This window comes from Felis catus, chromosome A1, assembly GCF_018350175.1.
Source record: "Felis catus isolate Fca126 chromosome A1, F.catus_Fca126_mat1.0, whole genome shotgun sequence".
In the NCBI taxonomy this organism is placed as follows: domain Eukaryota; kingdom Metazoa; phylum Chordata; class Mammalia; order Carnivora; family Felidae; genus Felis; species Felis catus.
In genome coordinates, this window is record NC_058368.1 from 48225078 (window position 1) to 48241409 (window position 16332).

Genomic DNA, 16332 nt, shown 5'->3' on the forward strand with positions numbered 1-16332 from the left:
TGAGCATTTCACCGAAAAATTTTAAATGCCATTTAAAAAAATAATAGACAGTGGAATTCAGTGTTTCACGCACAGTTGTATGAGTGTTAACACCTGGATAGATGTATGTGGCCAAAAAAGAGGGCCAACTGACGGAGCACAGGCGAAGCCCCCTGGCGATTCACAGCTCTCTGTACTGATTGCTGCACTGAAACCCAGCACTCGCCTAGTATATCCTCCTCCCCTGCTCTGGGTCCCTGTAGAGAGAACCTTTAATGCTACTGTCACCAACCGCATCAGTTATGCTGCCAATGATCTTAGAATGATCCCTCACCAGGGTCCACTGCTCGTGCCCACACTGCAGCCATCTGCGGTGTCTGTCCTGAAGCTGTGAATGTCCATGACATTGATTTCTCTGTAAGGCTGTCTCAATCTTCCAGAGCTCCCGGCAATGTCTTTCATCATGGCCAATGCTGCTACACTGAGGCTGCCACAGTGCGCTCCTAACATTTTAAGCATCTTTTAGGAAATCCTTCCCCAATTATTTTGTTTTGTTTTGATTTTTTGACCTTTTTGTTGAGACACCATGCCTTTTGGTCAAGGATTCTTTAGGAACTAGGCCAAATATCTGTATGGAAGGCATGGTGTGGCTCTCACAATCCTCCCTCCCAAACACCAGCCCTATGTTGTTGAGTCATTCTCTATTACTTAGAATGAGTCTTTTCATAGGATTCCCCTTGGCCCTTCAATCAACTTTAAAGGGCTCACCTCTGTTATCCCACAGACATGTCTAGGTTTGCCCGATCCTACGTGCACACGGCATCACTGGCTAGATTTTTGTATTCCCTCAAGATTAGTCACGTTTCATATTTCTATCAGGCAGTCGATAGCATTCTCAATAGACTTGATTCCCATATTTTTAAATGATAATATGGGCAAATCTTTATTTAGCACCTTCCATACAGCAGGCACTGTCCTGAGTCCTTTACAGGCATCATTTCATTCAATCCTCTCAACCCCAGGTGAGAGGTGCTTTTGTTGCCCCCAATAGACAGTTGAAGAAATGGGTACCCTGACAGGTTAAACATCTACCCAAGACCACACCAAGAGCACATACCATGGCTACACACCCAGTCTATAAAGGGATCCTCTAGATTGATTTAATTTTACCTTAAACATCGTTTTTTAAATAGGCATCATTGTGTCTAACTGCATTTTTTTCTAGGCTCAGCTTAGTCATTCTCACATTGTTGCTCATCTTACATTTTTTGCAGAACAGAATTTTGTTAAAATATCTCATAAGGAAGTTCACACAGCAATATTCTATAAAATGTGATCTTTCCGGAGTTTTTTACGTCCAACTTGCCCCCAGTTTGGTTAAGTGCGCTGGAAAATGCTCTCTTAGTGGGAATGAAATTGCTCTTTTAAAAGTGAGAGACAAATTCCAACAAACAGTAAAGCATTATGTCTCTTTAGACCACTAGTAGAAAACTCAGGTCAACAGAAGTGCTTCTGGAGCTCCATGGGGGAAATTATGTTTTGTGCAAGTTGGAGGGGACTCTGCCCCCTTTAACCTGAGCCAGCAGATGGCAAGTTCCACTGCCCAGGTCTGCAAATCTTCTGTCTTGTTGTTTGGCAATCTGCATGTGTTAATCATTCACCTCAAGGATTTCTTAAAGAGTTCTTATTCCCAAAATAGAGAAGTGGAAGTCAGCCTATACCACTGGGCAATAATTCCATCTCCTGTAATTTTCCCATAGGAGTAAATCTGATCAATGTCACTGTTGTTGAAATTCTACAAGTGAACCAACTATAGAGTGCAATTTCCCCCCTGGCGCCCTCCCTCTTGTTTTCGTGTACTTTGTAACTTGAGGAGAAGTTTCCATGAGGAAGCAGAGTCTATGTTGAAGTTACTGAGTGATGTATGGAAGATCTCAAACACAGAAGCTGCCTTTAGACTTGAAAAAAGAATAAAACTCTGTTGTGTCCACGATTGACCTGTGCAAGTAGAATGCTAAATGTTTTCCTTTGCAGAGGTGCTGGCAAGTTTCATTCCCTCAGGTGAGGATCTCACAAGATGCCCACTGTTCTCCACTCTGACGTCCCCATGGTGATAGAACTACCTAAATAACACTGCCCATGAGGGATTTTCATCCGTTGGCAATGATGCTCATTCATGATTGTGGGCAACATTCTTTGCTTTACTTAGGAAAAAGATTTCCTACTGTATTGATGCCTGCCTAAATACAAACTAAATATAAACCAAAAAATGGAGAATCGAGTTAACTACCCAATCATTCTGGTTAGTATTTAGCTTATTTGAAACAAAAGCCAGTAGACTTTTCATTTTTTTTCTAGAGTGTTTCCTCAAAGCCATGTAACTTGGCAAAAGTAGATAGACCTGAGATTAAAACTGTGGAAGCAAGCATTTCCCTTCCATTTCTTCTTCATTCAAGACTGTCTATTTTTCCTCTTTCCCATTTTAATTTTATTATGGAAATTAGTACAATTATGTGGACATTTCTGAACCACACTACTTAACAGAATTAAATCAAGAAGAAAGAAGAAAAATCTTTTACCTGGAAGTTTTTCACACCTGACAGATGATGTTTACATTTATCTATTTTCTAAAAGAATTACCTGAAATCTAAGGTGAGACCTAATTTTGACGGTCTTGCTTCAGTTACTGGTGCTTAGACTCATTGGATATATTAAGTTCCATTTAATCTTTATCTTTGGAGCCTACTTGGTTCCAAATCAAGGAGAAATTTTGATCATAAACACACTCTACTTCCATAGAAATCAGGAGATCCCATATCCTTTACATCAGGGACTTTTCCCTTCTCTTTATGTATAAGGTGAAATTGTGTAAAAAGGACTTGGGAGAGTTGCTAAAGTGGAATATTGGATACCTTGTATATCTTGGATCGGCATCATGTGCGGGTTCAGTCCCTGACACAGGACAATAAAGTTTAGCTGAATGAATAGGTAAAGGATATAAGCGTCTAGAGAAAAAAAAATTAATTTGTTTAACTGGTTAGATTTTGCCTATTGACATTTTTATTCTTAGATGAATGGCTGTGTCATTAAATGGTGGCTATTGTTCCCGCTGGGAGCTAGTCATTCTGAGGGTACACTAGAAATCGTACTAACGGTTCTTGGCTGCTCTAATGCACCCAGTTGGCGCTCCTTGATTTTAGTCACTCATGCATCCACACAACCATGCTACAAAGTTAAAATCAGTTCTATTAATTTCCTCATTTTTAGATGAGGAATTTGTGTCACAGAGACATTTGAGTGTTTACTAAATTTGACTGATGGGAAAAGTGGAACAGAAGGAAAAAGGAACTGACATGTATTGAGTGCTTAGTACACTGAGGCATATTACACTTGGTGTTCAGTTGAAACCAAACAAGTACCTAGAGGAAGGTATTTTAACCCTCTTTTAGGCAGGAAGACTAATGTTCTGAGAAATAAAATCATTTCTTGAATATACTTAGCTAGAAAATACACGATGGATCCAATTAGCAGGCTCCCTGTGTTTTTTGCATTGTTTTTCCTCTATGCACATCTGTTTCTGTCCAAATTTCCCCTTTTTATAAGGACACAAGTCATTTCGGATTAGGACCCACACTAATAACTGCATTTTAACTTGATTATCTCTGTAAAGATTCTATCTCTAAATAAGGTCACATTCTGAGGTACTAGGATAGGAGTTACCAACATATCCGTTTTTGGAAAAGAAACACAACTCAATCCATAACAGAATTTAACCTCACACTTTACAGAAACTGAGATATATTGTAAGCCTGTGGTGGGGCCCAGAACTCTTGGATGCTTAGGAAGCATCTCAGTTGGCATTTGATCCTGATACTCAGGCTTCACTGAGAACTGACCATTGGCAAAGGGATAAAAATAAGAGAAATAAACACAGACAGTGCCTGACTCTAGACATTAGAACGGGTACTATTAACATTTTCTTCCAATTCCTATCAAAATAACACCAGCATTCTTCACAGAGCTAGAACAAACAGTCCTAAAATTTGTATGGAACCACAATAGCCAAAGTAATGTTGAAAAAGAAAACCAAAGCTGGAGGCATCACAATCCCGGACTTCAAGCTATATTACAAAGCTGTAATTATCAAGACAGTATGGTACTGGAACAAAAACAGACACTTAGATCAATGGAACAGAACAGAGAACCCAGAAATGGACACACAAACGTATGGCCAACTAATCTTTTGACAAAGCAGGAAAGAGTAGCCAATGGAAAAAAGACAGTCTCTTTAGCAAATGGTGCTAGGAAAACTGGACAGCAACATGCAGAAGGTTGAAACTGGACCACTTTCTTACACCATACACAAAAATAAACTCAAAATGGATAAAAGAGCTAAATGTGAGACAAGAAACCATCAGAATCCTACAGGAGAAAGCAGACAGCAACTTATTTGACCTAAACCGCAGCAGCTTCTTACTTGACATGTCTCTGGAAGCAAGGGAAATAAAAGCAAAAATGAACTATTGGGACCTCATCAAGATAAAAAGTTTCTGCACAGCAAAGGAAACAATCAACAAAACTAAAAGGCAACTGACAGAATAGGGAAAGACATTTGCAAATGACATATCGGATAAAGGGCTAGTATCCAAAATCTATAAAGAACTTACCAAACTCAACATCCACCCCCCAAAAAAAAATTATCCAGTGAAGAAATGGGCAGAAAACATGAAAGACACTCTTCAAAGAAAACATCCAGATGACAAACAGACACATGAAAAGATGCTCAACCTCACTCAGCATCAGGGAAATACAAATCAAAACCACACTGAGATACCACCTCACACTGGTCAGAATGATTAAAATGAACAACTCTGGAAGCTCAGTCATTGACAAGCCAAGAAAAGAGACCTTGAAGAGATCTTTCCCTCACAGCCCTCAGAGAGGACTAGTTCTGCTGATGCCTTGATTTTAGAATTCTTGCCTCCAGAATTGTGAGATAACAAACTTTTGTTTTTTAAGCCACTCAGTTTGTGATAGGTTGTTACAGCAACCTGGGAAACCAATGCAAGTCTCATTTAAGCTTTATCTCTGGAGTCAACTTGGTTGCAAATGGAGGAGAAATTTATGATTGTAAGTGCAGTCTACTTTTGTAGAAGTCAGGTGAAATTGCACACAGGACATCCAGATGGCAAACAGACACATGAAAAGATGCTGGACCTCACTCATCATCAGGGAAATGCAAATCAAAACCACAATGAGATACCACTTCACACCACTCCAAATGGCTAAAAGGAACAACTCAAGAACTGACAGATGTAGGTGAGGATGCAGAGAAAGGGGAACCCTTTTTCACTATTGGTGGGAATGCAAACTGGTGCAGCCACTCTGGAAAACAGTATGGAGGTTCCTCAAAAAGCTAAAAATAGAACTACCCCACCACCCAACAATTACACTACTGAGAATTTACCCAAAGGTTACAAAAATGCTGATTCAAAGGGACACATGCACCCCAATATTTATACCAGCACTATCAACAATAGTTAAATTATAGAAAGAACCCAAATGTCCATCAACTGATGAATGGATAAAGAAGAAGTGGTATGGGGCACCTGGGTGGTTCAGTTGGTTAAGTGACCAACTTCGGCTCGGTCATGATCTCATGGTTCATGAGATCAGACCCCATATCAGACTCTCTGCTGTCAGCGCCAAGCTTGCTTGGCATTCTCTGTGTCCCTCTCTCTCTGCCCCTCCCCTGCTTGTGCATGAACTCTCTCTTTCTCAAAAATAAATAAGCATTAAAAAAGTGATATATACAGAGAGAGTATGTATATATGCGTGTATACATATACATATACACACACACCACACACACACATGCACACAATGGAATACTACTTGGTGATCAAAAAGAATGAAATCTTGCCATTTGCAACAATATGGATGGAACTGGAGGGTATTATGCTAAGTGAAATAATCAAAGACAGAGGAAGACAGGTATCACATGATTTCACTCATAAGTGGAATTTGAGAAACTCAACAGAAGAACACAGAGGAAGGGAAGGAAAAATAAGATAAAAACAGAGAGGAAGGCAATCCATAAGACATTCTTAAATACAGAGAACAAACTAAGGGTTGCTGGAGGTGGGGTGGAGGGATGGGATAAATGGGTGATGAGCATTGAGGAGGACACTTTTCAGGATGAGCACTGGGTGTCATATGTAAGAGATGAATCACTGGGTTCTACTCCTGCAGCCAAGACTACACTATATGGTGACTAACTTCAATATAAATAAAAAATACATTTAAAAAGTCTCATTAGTTATCAGAAATATTAATATTACAAAACAGAAAGTATGTTAATAAAGTGATTTATTGAAAAAAAAATTTCTCCTGGTTGAGAGGTATGCTGCATCTGTCCTATTCATGAGACCCCAGGAAGCAAAAGGACATCTTGCTTGGCTCCCCTTCCCCCAAGCTTCTCATCCCATTGACACAGTGGTTGACACCCCTTCCCATGCTGGAGCAGTGCTGAGGGTAGGCTTCTATTATAACTGGAGGAGCTCTGTTGGTCTGCTACTTAAGCAGGAAGATCTGAATTGGTTTCTCTTCCTTATGCTCTTCAGATCCAGCACTGTAACAGCTGGTTTCCACACTACTTGTGCTTATCTATCAAACAGTGATAAGGTGCATTCCTTCCGAGAACGGCTGCCTTCCCATTCTGCCTAGGTGGCATGAAAGATCAGTGTAATTTGGATATTCACTTGACCTACTGACGTGGGACACAAGGCAGAATCCAGGAGATACTTTTAGTACACAGATATTCATTCAGGTGTAGATTTATCTGGAAATAACTTCAGTGGTCAAGGACATGTGTTCTCTGTAATAAGATTGAAAGCTCACAAGAAAAATGATAAGAAAGATCTCTAGGGCCAAATTGGTGGTAAATATCACATTGTTATCTCTGGTGATAATTTGCTGCTTATTATGGGATGTGCACTATAATGGTGACGGCTGAGTGAGGAACTGAGAGAAACTGAAATATGCTAAAATGAGGGAAGGGTTATTGTTTTGCATATGTGTGTGCCCACATATGCATGAGAGAGAGAAGGGAAGGGAAGGGAAGGGAAGGGAAGGGAAGGGAAGGGAAGGGAAGGGAAGGGAAGGGAAGGGAAGGGAAGGAAAAACTTGTAGAAGTATTTTTGACACATTCATGATCTGCTCCTAGAATGTATGAAGATGTAATTAAGTCAACAAAATCTCCTGAGAATCTTCAATTCAGGAAAATCTCTGTGTTTGTTTGTTTTTACCCCAGGACTCAAAAAGCCATAATTCCTAAAGGTAGAGGATTTCCTAGTAGTTGGAAACATAGTCAGAGATTCCAAATCCCCCTAAAGTCTGACTTCTTTCATTTACCTGATGTCCTATCTGTAGATCCAACTCCCCCTAATGCTGGACAGAAAGAATAACCTCATTATTATTCTTTCAAATGTGAGATCCACTCCCAACTCTGACTGGTGAGGCTTCTGGACCCTTGTATGTCTTAGATGAAGAACCACGTCAGAACACAATCCAATGACCTCCACATTTACATGAGAGATGCACGCTAATAGTTGTGGGTGTGTTGACACTTCACAGTCTCAGTGCTGTTTTTTACTCATCCATAATATTGTTGCCAGTGTGGATTGTGACCATTAGGTTTTCGGCCTTATGAAGCTTAGGATATGATGTCTACTTACTACTTTAGGAGGGACTGATTTGGGAGGGACTCACAAACCAAGTGCTAAAGACCCAGGACTCAGTCAACCAGGTGTTAGTATCCATATCGCTCTCCTTCTCCCAGCTCCTGATCGTCCACAGGTATCATCAGTGACTAGAAGATATTAGCCCAGTTAATCCTATTTCCCAAGATCCAGCCCCACTCTTCTCTCTCCAGACTTTTGCACTCTGAACACAGCTCATTTTCATGTGTTAATTAAGAATTACACAAGAGAGAGCAAGATGTAGATTTTACTCTTTCAGTCATTTGCCTGAGTGCTATTAAAGTAACTATTTCTCTTTTTTATGCAGTACTTATCCACACATATTTGTCTTCTTTGGAAAATGATTCCTATAACTGTGCTCCTTACTCAAGGTGAGCTTTTTTTTTTTTTTTTTTTTTTGGCTTTCTAATAATTTAATTATTTTATGTTTTAAAATGTTTAAAAACACTACTAGAATATGAGTTGGTTCAGAAAGAGGTACATTTTCCCAATGTTTCAGTCAACAGGGTGAAAATATTTTGCCCTATTTATCCAATTGTCTAGATTTTTGTAGTTTTTTCTATCTGATTTAATTTACACCAGACTCTCTGAAAAGGCATGAGGGTATGAGAAAGCTGTGAAATAGAGAAAAAAGTATAGCAATAAGTGATATGTAACTAGTAATATGCCAAATTGTGGGGGTGGGGTGGGGGTTATGATATGTTTCTGTGTCTGTAATATCTTTATCCATTGTGTCTCCTTTGATCTGGGAAGGCTGGGACCGGTTTATTATCCATTAAAGAAACTAGCCAATTGTGAGTGTAAAAAGAATGCACGTGTATATTTTATTTAGTCATATAGGAAAGAACCTAGTTTTGAAGGTGATGATATTATTTTCAAAGAAATCATATATTTCCCTAAGGGGCATTTTTGATAACAAGTAACCACTCCACTTCTGGGCACACGGCCCTGTAGATATAAAAAGAAAGTGAGTCTTGGCATTAGTTGTGAAAAGCTGTACATATGGAACAAAAGCAAAACTTCCAAGTAGCAATTGTTCAATAATATGCAAAATGCAGGAAAAACTTCACTGACTTCCCAGAGGGAAAAATGTAAGGATTTAGGAATAGAATTAATACACCCTTTTTTAGGTCTTTGCATTAGAAACGTTCATCAAAGTGGAGTAAGGAGAATCTAGAATATTTATGCAATAAAGGCACAGGTTTCCTTATATTTTGGGTCAAACAATGTTTTACCTAGTCCATAATGGTAGCCATGCAAACTGTCACTGAAAGGATTGACACAGGGTTAAAGAAGTCATAATTTCATATTTAAAAAATTGTGAAATCTAATAAAACCTGAATTAATTACACGTGAAAAGTGAGAATAAGTCAAAATGTGCATCTGATCACATTGTGGTCACAATCCACATTAAGGGGACGTCTGAAAGTGTAGCAGTAAGAAGCAACAGTGATAGAACCTTAAGGTTGCAGATATGTGCTGTGATACCCGGCTCCCTTTTCCTCTGTGCATTATTCCTAAATCAGGTTACAATAATATTGACTAGCGAACTGTGGAGCTGTTTCCACACCTAGCATTGCTTGCTTTCCAGTTCTATCTTTAATAGTACAGAGTAGAAAGTTACCTCTGCAGAATGTAAAGCTACAAGAAAGAAAATTAGAGCCAGATGGGGGTGGAGGGTGGGTGGGAAGTATCCAGGAATTATAGTTCTAGACAAGCTTGAAATTGTTTCTAAAATAGCTCATTAAAAACAAACAAACAGGGGTGCCTGGGTGGCTCAGTCAGTTAAGCTTCCAACTTCTGCTCAGGTCATTATCTCCTGGTTCCTAAGTTTGAGCCCCGCATCGGGTTCTGCACTGACAATGCAGAACCTGCAGCCTGCTGGGGGTTCTCTCTCTCTCTCTCTCTCTCTCTCTCTCTCTCTGCCCCTCGCCACTTGCATTCTCTCTTTCTCTAAATAAATAAATAAATACCCCATAAAACAAACAAACAAAAAAACCTTGAACCTAAATTCGGCTTGTACAACCCTTCTTGCAATTGTCCATTAAGACCATGCAGGATCCAAGGAACACCACCAGCAATGCCCAGCGTCAGAGCCGCATGTTTGCTGTCCCCTAGCAGCCCCTCAGTAGTGAGGTCTCACCCTACATGAAGCTGTGTACATTTCTTGAATAAAATGAGTTTCCATGCCTGAGCACACACCCACTAAAAGTGAATCAGAAATGTGTGAAATGACAACGGCAGAAAACGCATATGTAATGAGATTTAAAAATTGGCCTATAAGCAAGCAAAGAACTGACTGCAGAGATCAGATATTCAAGGAAATATGGATGAGCTTACTGTGTTGACTGTTTTCATGTTTCTGGAATCGTATTTTTTTTTTTATTTTTTTTTTTCAACGTTTATTTATTTTTGGGACAGAGAGAGACAGAGCATGAACGGGGGAGGGGCAGAGAGAGAGGGAGACACAGAATCGGAAACAGGCTCCAGGCTCTGAGCCATCAGCCCAGAGCCCGACGCAGGGCTCGAACTCACGGACCGCGAGATCGTGACCTGGCTGAAGTCGGACGCTTAACCGACTGCGCCACCCAGGCGCCCCTGGAATGTATTTTAAATTAACTCCTACCTAAGTGCACTTAGAACTCACGTCAGGTGGCACCATTACTTTCTAATCCACAGCAGACCCAAAGAAGAATCAGAGATCAGAAAGGAAATGCTTGTGTTTCTTGAGGAACACGTGTGCGGGTAGGAGAAGGCACTCACTTGCTACACACATCATTAATTCGGGCTTCATTAAAATACTATGTTCACAGGGCGCCTGGGTGGCTCAGTTGATTAAGCGTCCAACTCTTGATTTCACTCCAGTTGCGATCTCCTGGTTCGTGAGTTTGAGCCCCACGTGGGACTCTGCACTGAAAGTGTGGAGCCTGCTTGGGATTCTCTCTCTCCATCTCTCTCTGCCCCTCTCCCACACATTCCCTCTCTCTCAAAATAAATAAACATTAAAAAAATTTTTAAATACTGTGTTCACTTTGAAGTCTCATAAATGAGATGTAACTTGGAAGACTATGTAGTCATTCCTTTAAAAAAAAACTCTCAGTGAATAAAAGCTAACTTTATTGCTGTCATCTATGCTGGAAGCCTGAAGAAGAATAAAGGATATAAATTATTTTGATGTTACTCTGTTCACTGAAATAAATACAAGAGGATAATTAAGTCAATGCAATTTAAAAAGCAGTGCAAAAAAAAGCGTAAGCCTTATAAAGAATATACTTGCTTTACTAGTTGTGCAACTTGTAACTTTTAGTAAGGAAGTTTATTTTTTGGAGGCAATTTAAGAAATAGCATCTCAGCTGACTTTACGGTTTTCATATACTTAAGATTTAAGGGTAATGGTGGGCAACATGACCTCTTGAGTTATTTCCAAGCCCCAGTGACAAGTAAGGTTTAAATAGAGGTAAAATTTATTAAAAAACACCATAGGAAATACAAACATATGCAAATGTCCAACTGGCCCCAGTAACACTCATTAATATGTTAAATATAAAGCAAAATGATGCCTTAATATTGCTGATTTATTTTCATAAGACCACTCATGGAAGACGTATTACTGTAGAAGGTTAAAACGGCCTCTTTGGATGCACAATTCAATACAACAGTCAAGGAAAATCCAACCACAGTCCATCTCAACTGACTTGGATGTTGACATTCTTATTTGAGTGGCTATACTGCAAATGCATATTTCAAATCAAGAGCGTTTGCCAAATGAATTAGAGGATAACTGGACATGTTTTGGAATAACAACGTGACGACTGAAAATATTCTGAACTATAATTTTGTTTGTTTTTCTAGACTCACAAACTCAGGCCAAATCTTATCATCATCATTCATTTATTGATTCAACTGTGTACCAAAACTATTTGCAGCACTGAAGATTCAGTGGTGAGCAAATCAGACAAAAATCCCTACTTTAGACTTCTAGCTCAATAGGGAGTTTAAATACTTGTAAAAGAAGACAGTCAATAAATGAATAAACTTAATAATGTAATCTGAGGGTCTCATGGACTCAATGAAGGAAATAAACAAGGTGATTTGATAGAGAGCAATTGGGTGGGGTTGAAGGAGGTAGAGTCAGGGGCTACTAATTGCATAGTCATGGATGACCTGGCCCAGAAATCAGGAAGGCTGGATTTTTACCCAACTTCTGCCACCAACCAGCTGGTTGGCCTCAGACAAGAAACATCTGTCAAATGAGCAGCTTGGTTAGACTAAATCCAGGAGCTTTTTAACAGTCTATGATAGGCAGAATGGCCCCCCTAAATATTATCCCCTAATCTTTAGGCTCCCCTAATCCCTGGAACCTGTGAATACATTGTGTTACAGGGTGCAAAGGGTTTTGCAGATGTGATTAAGGTTAAGGACCTTGAGATGGGGAGATTATCCTAGATTATCTGAATGGGCACAGTCTAATCCCATTAGTTTTAAAAGTAGAAAAATTATTTTGGAGCTGGGGGACTTTATCTGCTGTTGCTGGAAGGGTCCCATAGGGAAAGCATGAGAAAGAATCCCTGCATCCTCTAGGAGCAAAGACCAATCCTCAGTTAACAGCCAGCAAGCAAATGAGAGCCTAAGTGCTATAACTCAAGGAACTGAATTGAACACATAACCTGAAGCAGATTCATCATGGAATCTCCCAGAAGGAAATGGAACCCAGCCTTATGAGTATCTAAGCAGGGGACCTAGGTGAGATGCACTGGGAGATAATGGGTATGGTTTCAAACGGCTAAATTTGTGATAATTTGTTGTGACAGCAATAGAAAACCAACATACACGGCCACTGAGCAAAAACATGGAGTCAACCTCTACCCTCTCTCATCTTCTGTCTCTCACTCTCTTCCACCCTCAACTCCAGACAATTGGTAATTCATATCAATTTTACCTCCAAAATGTGTATTGACCCATCTTCTCATCTCCACAAATTTAACTTCATCTCTCAACTGGAGTGTCCCAGAACTGGACCCTCTACCTTTGTCTTATTTTGACTCTTGATCCCCAATCTGACCTCCAAATTTTTACTTTAAAATTTACTTTAAAAATGTAATCATGACATTTCTTTTTTGCCAAATCTTTCCATAATTCTACTAAACCAACAGATTCAAGTTCAGTCTTCATGGAATATAAAGAACGTCCATTGCATGGCTCTTATGTAACCCCTCCAGTGTCCTATCCCACTCTCTGCCTTATTCTTTAGGCTTTCATGATGGAGAAGTGTGATTTTCCTTAAGTATAACCCTTAGACTCAGGCACACAGGGTATCTGTTTTACGATCTCTGCTTTCCAGGGGCCTGGTTCTGATGCTCTCTGGTCTTCCTCACAGATGAGCTGTCCAGGTGACTAAGGAAGAATTCACTCACAGTCTATCCTTCCTCCTTGTGAACCAGACTACTGATGTCTGCTCTCTTGAATTCCCTGGACAAATTACCCAAGGTTTGTGCTCCAAACAATAGACTATGACCTTGGGTAGGTCTGAGGTAGGCGGGCCGGGGGCAAATCTTACCACTGTTTCTGAAGAAAGGGAGGTGGAAGATGGAGCCAGGGGTGAGAAAAGAGAAAGGTAGGCTACAGGCTAAGGGCTGACTCTCTCTTCACAGTCACATTTCTAGCCTGGAATTCCAATAAGCTCCAGTATTCCCACATATAGCTTGGCCTTCTAGGATGTTATGAAGGAACATTTGTCAAGGTAGGAGGATAAAACATATGTAGCAGGGTGTTACCATGTTTTATTACTTCTATATATTTAGACATAAGGTATGTAGCCTCCATTTTTACCCTTGCTTTGATCCCTGCAAATGTCCCCCCCACCCCCATACCATGTCTTCATGTTGTTTCCTCCTGTGGAGGACCTACTCACCATTCTTCACCTGCCCAACTCTTACACATGGTTCAAGATTCAAGTCAGTGATTGCCACCTCCAGGAAGTCTCCAGTGATTCTCAAGTGCCCCTTCCCTGTCAACGTGTGCAAATGTGAAGTTATTAATTAAGTCTCTCCTACGCTGTAAGATGAAGAACAGAGACTACATTTTATTCATTTTGTTGTCTCATTACCATAGTGTCTGGTACATGGTGTGGGTTTAATTAAGGTTTATTGAACTGAAAACTGAAAGCAAATGGTCCATTCATAACACATTCAACAAGTATTTATTAAGGAATAAAATAGCACAAAGTGGGGAAGAAAATATGTGTGTGTGTGTGTGTGTGTTTGTGTGTGTGTGTGTGTGTGTGTGTGTGTGTGTGTGTAGGTAGGGGAACAGATGTGGCAAACACATCTTCCTAGGTCACATAATAGTAATAGTTGACATTTCTTGAACACTAACCATTTGCCAGAAATTGCACTAAGTATTTTACAGTTACAGTTAACTCTTGCAAGTCCATGAGGTAGGAACTATCATGATCTTCATTTTATAAATGAGGAAACAGAGGTATAGAGAGGTTAAATGACTTGCCTGCAGACCCAAAGCCAGTCGGTGATAGAGCCTGGAGGGACTCCAAAGCCTGAGCTTAAACTATCAGGACATGCTGCTTCCTGATGCCTCCTACACATATAGAGAGTAGATCCACAGTGCCTTTTTTAAAAAAAGAGGATACCAAAGGTAGCCTTCAAGGGCATGTGTCAATGTTAGCTGGAAATTAATTGCATGCACTTCAGGAATAAATATAGGAACATCTGAAATGTGTAAATAATAATAACACTGCAAAGTAAGAAGAAAAACTTGGATTAAAATAGGAAATGATAATGTACTCTGCTGCAAGTGAGCTGGGGGTGTGTCCCTAAGGAAGCTGGGAGGTCCTGTCTAGAGGCCCTCACTACAGTAGAATTTCTGGAAGCTTCATAACACAGGATGTAAGATGGGAATGTATGGGGGCTGAGTTGGTCTTCAAATCCAAAATGTAATACCAACACGAGTTTTACATTAAAATGTTTCAAGACATAAATTGTTCTTCACAACAGTGTTTCATTTAAAAGAGGAGTTGCCACGTTTCCTAAAATGATATTTAAGGCCATTTTACATGTCAACTTATTGGATCAAATCATTATTTTTTAGTGGAATTCAGAAAACCAATTATTTTGCCATTTGGGAAAACTACATTTTATGCCAAATAAGCAGTAATATTTAGAGTGGGCAAAAAGTCACCCAGAGTCTCTTTTGTACAAGAAATTTCTCTGTAAGTGAACTTAATGTTTATTTCTATTTGTTACAATTGAACTTGTGCATTGTTGTTCCACAGGACAATGGAGAACTTGGTGAGGTTGTTTGGAGCCTGTCTGCCCAACACTGCTTCTGTATCCAGTCATGAAAGCTAGAGATGCTGGAAACTTTCTCCCTTTCCAATGGCAGAGGACTCAGATCCACTTTGCTCTTGGACGTTCCAACTACATCCCTGGTTTCTATGGCATTTGCTAGACGCTTGACTAAGGAAAAGCAGATCACTGGCCCCCTTCTCAGAAACCAACAATATGTAAGTTCTCTGCATCTACTTTCTGAATTTCTCCTTCCTCATCCCAGATAATCTTTATCTAGCTTAGGGCAAGAAGTCTTGCTCTTACATCATTATGCGTTGTTCCAAATCTTTTGTCTCATTCTAGGATCTAGGTTTATAAGATACCAAAGCCAAGAATAGACTTTCTCAACTTGGTAATTTCTTGTCTCTTTTGGCACTGTGTACAAGAAGTTTCCAATCTGCCTGGGCTAAAGGAACAGCCATAGGAGTGAAGAAGAGGTAGGGATGCCTTAAAATTTACAAAACATTACATCACTGCCATAGTTTGGAGACAAACATCAGACAGGGAGTCAGGAGATTGGGAGTTTGCTCATGTGATCATTTCTTCTCTGGGACTTGGTTTCTTCATTGATGTAATGAGAAGTAAGAGGAGATGATTTTCCATGTTTTCTTTGGACTCTACAAATGCTACTTTGAGTTTTTAATCTGGTTCTGTGCCTTTAAAACTCTGTGATCATATATTCATGGTAATGAAGGGCACCATGATTTGCACCTTACTCCCACCCATCTAGAAGTAGGATTCCTGGCACCCAGGTTCAAAATTATTTAATTGAGGCTAGTATCTAATTTCCAGAGCTAAAATATTCATATAATGGATATGTCTCATATAACTTAAAATTTTAATTCCCTAAAATTTGACTTTAAATATAGCTTTCTCATCATGCTCTTTTAATGTGTATTATTAGCAATATTCCTTATTTACTTCTATGAACTTTTTAGTTTCCTTGTTTTTAGAACTGAGAAAAAAAATTGGCAAGGTCAGTGAGTACCTGACTGAGAGGTGTTTTGCAGAAGAATTACAATTATATTACGAACATTTTGAAAAGTGACTTGCTTTCAGAAATTGTGAACTATTTTAAACAAAGTCTCCGATTTTAAAAATAAATGACTTGCACTAATCCATCAGACACGGTCAAGTGTACTTCTGACAATACATTCTAAAATCCAGCAAGAAAAACAGCGACCAAGTAATATAATAAAAGAATAATGACTGGCTTCTAGGCCACCAAGAGAAGGAGAAATGAAGTTATA

At 39.6% G+C, this 16332-nt stretch overlaps 2 long non-coding RNA genes across 2 annotated transcripts in view; one reads left to right on the forward strand and one right to left on the reverse strand.

Moving 5' to 3' along the window:
• Positions 1 to 14275, reverse strand: part of LOC123384478 — a 165750-nt gene extending 151475 nt beyond the window's left edge. The window contains exon 1 of the long non-coding RNA XR_006595609.1: positions 13651 to 14275. This is a non-coding gene — a long non-coding RNA (uncharacterized LOC123384478). The remainder of the gene's footprint in view (positions 1 to 13650) is intronic.
• The window catches only part of LOC123384475, a 45281-nt gene that overhangs the window by 7671 nt on the left and 21278 nt on the right, over positions 1 to 16332 (forward strand). Inside the window, exons 2-5 of the long non-coding RNA XR_006595605.1 lie at positions 8047 to 8110; positions 11592 to 11681; positions 13117 to 13226; positions 15028 to 15258. This is a non-coding gene — a long non-coding RNA (uncharacterized LOC123384475). The remainder of the gene's footprint in view (positions 1 to 8046; positions 8111 to 11591; positions 11682 to 13116; positions 13227 to 15027; positions 15259 to 16332) is intronic.